Source organism: Dioscorea cayenensis, chromosome 4, assembly GCF_009730915.1.
Source record: "Dioscorea cayenensis subsp. rotundata cultivar TDr96_F1 chromosome 4, TDr96_F1_v2_PseudoChromosome.rev07_lg8_w22 25.fasta, whole genome shotgun sequence".
Classification (NCBI taxonomy): Eukaryota; Viridiplantae; Streptophyta; class Magnoliopsida; order Dioscoreales; family Dioscoreaceae; genus Dioscorea; species Dioscorea cayenensis.
Window position 1 is genome coordinate 11105753 of NC_052474.1, and position 5228 is coordinate 11110980.

The following is a 5228-nucleotide window of genomic DNA, read 5'->3' on the forward strand; positions in this document are numbered from 1 at the left end:
CCACCTATAAATATTAATATATGCTGTATTTTGTGACACTTGTTAAATTGTTTTTATTAAATTATTTCATCTATTGTTTGGTCCTCGCTATCCTTATTAGTAATGGAATTTGTTTAAAAAGGTGAAAAATTCTAGATTCGTTTGATTGATCGATGATCGAGGTAAATTTCTGTATATTACGCTTTGATGAGGGTTATTTCTTTTGAATTCCAAGTTATAATAACCTGTATGTGTAATATGTAAACTATGTATATTAACTTTTGGCTATTTATTTGTTGTTTTGTTAAGTGTGTTATTGTTGATACCAGTTGGTTTTAATTTTTGTAAGACTGGGATCACGATCGATTTTGCAGATTTTGTGTGGATATTGATTTTGGACCCAACATATTTTGTTATAGAAACTTCGTGAGCCTCCAATTAAGCGTGCAGTAATAGCGCGTCACGCTGCTAAACAGCGGCAGACCGTGTCCGACACGCGTCTTACGGCGTAGAGCCCATAGTTTCGCACCGCTCCGCGGTGCGGCATCAGCGGCCTGGAGACTAAAGCTCGGGTCACCGAGGGTAAACCTATGAGTTCTCAAATCAGGCTCGGTCGCGAGTTTAAATAAATGAGCATGCTGATGTTTTGGCATTAGTTGTTTGGGGGACTTTTATGCTCGACTATTTTGGTAGATTAAACTGCTTTGAACCATTTCGGCGTACGGTTCATGTTTGATATTTATTTCATTATATTACATTTTGTATGTTTTAGATTATTGAATATTTTGTGATCCCGATATTTTGGTGGTGGTATGCTTCTTGTCGGCTCTCAAGCTCATAATTCGTTGTTATCTTCGTGTTTTGAGGCCTCAGTATGCCTACTTGGTTTTCGGCTTTGTAGGTGTACGCGGCCGCTTTACGTCGCATTGGACCGGGCCCGGTGAGCCTCGGGTTCGGGCGTGACATAAAAGTCTTGGATTAAATTTTTATAGAAAGCAAAACCACTACACGTGTGATATACTTAAAATAAGCGGATTTGTTTGGAACTACGTAGATGTGGGTATTGTATCGAATGTGAGAAAAGTGCATATGATGAGTGATGTGAAGCATTTAATTTACTTTATAACATCTTAAGATTTTATGGTGAAGGAAAACCATCTTTCGTGCAATTAGAAAGAATGGTGAAGGAAAAGATTCCAACAAGCACATTAAAGGTTGTTCCTAATATAAAAGTCTCAGTTTAAATTTTATAGAAGCAAAACCACTGCAATAGCTGATATACTTAAAATAAGTAAATTTGTTTGGAACTACAAGATTTGCATTATTGAATGTGAGAAAAGTGCATATGATGGAGTATGTGAAGGTATTCTAAAATGCATTTTAGCTGCCATCTTGAGATTTGTAATGGTATTTCGGATTTTAATTTTATCGTTCATGTGATGCGTAATCACAAAGGTGGCAACCGGTCTTTATGGATAATTTTTCCTTTCTTCAATGATCTTGTCACGATTTTTGCTAGAGATACGAGCATCGCGTGAAGTTGCAAGAGGCTGATATTGATGATGATGCGGCGAGTGCTTTACATGAGAATATCATATTAGTGACGACAGGCTGCTCAATTTAAAGATAATGATGTTTGTATTAGATACATAGGAATCCGCCTCTAACTCACATCACCCATAAGATCATAAACAAGTACCCTCACGAGCAAGTTAGAAGAGGAAAAGTGCTGTGGAACAATCGAGTAGAAAATTTCACAAAATTCAAGACTTTAAACTTTGTCGAAGTTGTTGGTCCGGGATTTAAGACACTAGCCAATACCGCTATGGTAGTGAAGTAGCTTTCAGTGACGGAAAGCTCCATGAAGGTCGTGAGAAAGCACGTGAGGATGCTCTGCTCGAAATTGTGAAAATAAAACATAAGTTGCTACAAGTACTTTTGAGATTAATGATCTTTCCTGCGATGATGGGGTGATGTTCCATCTATGCAGTTCTTGTAGACCACAATTCAATTTTTATTCCATTGATTTAGTCTACCATTCTTTATAATGTATGATGTAATATTCGATTTCTTAGTTGGTTTTGCCCCTCGAATTGGTGATGTACGAAATAGAAAATTTTCTTCGGGCTGCTAGACAACAAGCTTCAGTTTTACTATGCCGCGTATTGTTGTCAAGATTACTGTCATTTAGAGCACCTAATATGTGACCTCATAGGTTTGCTTTGATTGGGTGATGTTGTTTGTTTTGAGAATTTAGTGTCTGATTGGAGTTTTATGGATTGTGATTACAAGACTATCTTGGGTGTTGGACAACATAAGCAATTTTTTGTAGTGATATTTGTTGACCGTTTGATTGGGCAATAAGACAACAAATGTTCTTGTTTGGTCTTTGCTCGTGAAAGTGAACAGCTTATGTTGTTATTAGGAAATCAAAGCAGCTTTCTGTTTTCTGTTTCTCTGAACTATATATATATATATATATATATATATATATATATATATATATATATATATTATTATGACTAGAGGAAGCTAATGTGCAGGGAAATAGGGGTGAGTGATCATTATGTGGTGGAGGTGGGAGGTTTATTATGTGTGAAACACAAAAATGTTTTGACTCTTTGGATGATGAGAGACATGTTAAAGTAATCAGTGTGTTATTATTATTTCAATCGTTAACCCACAAATATTTATTTTCATAGTTAATTAGTTACATTTTTGTCAATGTGTTAAACAAATATAATTAAAAATAACTCATTATAATTAACTTTACCATTTATTAATAACTAATTGATAATATTAATATTTTAAATCCAAATATTAGAACAAAAGCGAGTATTATAAAATTAAGTATTTATTTTTGATAATTAATTAATTACATTTTTTTCAATGTTTTTGAAAAATATAATTAAAATTAACTCATTATATTTAACACCCATTAATTAATAGATAATTAATGGTATTAATACTCATTCAAAATTAGAGATAAAAATTATAGTATTATAAAATTAAATATTTATTTTGATAATTAATTTTTATTTATAAAAATAATTAAAAATAACTCATTATTATATATACAATATCATTTATTTGCATGAGGAGGTCATAAGTGTCAGTTTTATCTTATTTTACTATTTTTCTCTTTCCGGTAAATTACGAGTAAAACTACATGTTTAGTCACTAAACTATTCATGTTTTCTTAATCCCGGTCGCTTTGAACTATTTCAATTGGGTCACTAAAATTAGCATTTTCTTTCAATTAAGTATTTCGCCTCAAGCGTCGTTACCACGATGTCTGAGTCGGGTGCACCTACCTTACCTTACACGTATCGGACTTTCTCTTGGGTTGTTGGCGTGGCATTTCCACTTCAACATGGTTTGAGGATAATAATAGGTGAGGGCACGAGTGGAAATTCATGGAATTGCATAGGTATGGACGATGGGAAGGGGATAGTGTGGGTTTGAGGATTTGAGCGGAGAGAGACGCGGGGAGATCGTTGTTGAGGGTTTGGGATAATGGCGTTGTGTGGGAGGAGGAGGGAGATGAAGGATCACTGCCTGCTGTTCATCAGACTCAAGCATATACTCCTCCTTCGCTGAGCTGAACCTCCTTCCTCGTCCCCCAGGACATTTATTGGGCCCAAAAACATCTTCAAAGAAGCGACCCACAATTCAAAGTAAAAGACTTAGCTCAATCTCAGTAACAAAGCAAACAACAAAACCCCAATTCCATCAACACAAAAGAACAAAATCGGGATGAAAATAATAAAATAAAACAAAATAGTCAAAACACCATTGTTCTTCTTTGAGGGAGGGAGTGGCGGCCACATCATCACTCGAGGCGACACCGACCCCTACATAATCCTTCATTAAACCAAACACCAAGATTCAAACAATCACAAACCAAACAAAGTAAAAGATAAAAATAAATTTCAGGAACACATCTCAAAGACCTTATTCAATATTCGCATGATCATGGGCGACTTTTTCGAGCGCGTTTTTCTGAGTTCTTGAGATCTCAATCAAGGGCGACGGCACGCTTAGTGAAGAGTATGTTCCTCATTCCGGATCTTAGAGATTAGCGAGGAAGTAGAGTCTTGGATCTCTGTGGTGAGCTCATTGGTGATGCGTGACTTTCGTGGAGAAGATGGCGCTCGACATTGGTGGTTGTCATGCTTGGCGAGGTTCGATTTTGATTACTCGAGCTTTTTATTCAAAGCAAAAACGCGGTGAACTTGCGTTTTGCTATGTGTAATTTATAATGGCGTGTGTAGGATAGCAGTGAACATGTGGATTTGGTGTAATTTATAAGGTAGGTGACAATGGATTGCTCGAGTGGAATGCCATGCTCGACTCCGAGAAAAGTTCCAGATGTCGAGGTGAGAGTAGCCCGCCAACTCAAAGCATCGGGGTAACGATGTTAGAGTGGTGACTTAATTGGAAGGAATGCTAACGTCGCCGATCCAATTGAAATAATTTGTAGTGACCAGATTAGGAAAACACGAATAGTTTAGTGACTAAACATGTAGTTTACCCATAAATTACAATCTCAAAACTACTCAGCCACGCATATGCTTCATTCTCACTCCTACTCTACTATCCCTCATGTCATACGATCCTCATCCCGCGTTCACTCCCTCAGCAAGCAAACGTACCCTAGTACCATTGACATTTAATAAATAAACCAAACTTATGTGGTTTTCTTGTTTTGATCATGCTAAATGGAACTATTTGTTTGACGATCTTTCAATATCATCTCATGTAGCAACTAAAGCATGTTTGATTGGATTTGATTGATATTAATGCATATTCGATTTGGTGAATTTCTCATTCCTACCAATCTTTTTATTAAATAAAGTAGATAAACTAGAATAATATATTTAAAATCAAAAGTAAAGACATCCTATTCGATATTAAAAATTTGTAAATTGAGCCTCCAAGAAATAAAATAGCACCTCTAACAATTGTTTTTTAAAATTATTTTTTAAATAAATTTTAAAATAATTTTAATCAAAATAGATATTTATTTCTATTGTTAAATAATATTTATTTTTAAATAATTTTAATATAATTTATTTTTAATAACTTATTAATTTCTTGGTTTACTAAATTTAGTTTACTTATTATACGTTGTTCATTGGTTATTTTATTATTATAATTAATTATATATATATTCTAGGTTATTTATTTTTCATAATAATAATTAATATAAACATTATATTTTTTAAAATTATTATGTATATGCATAT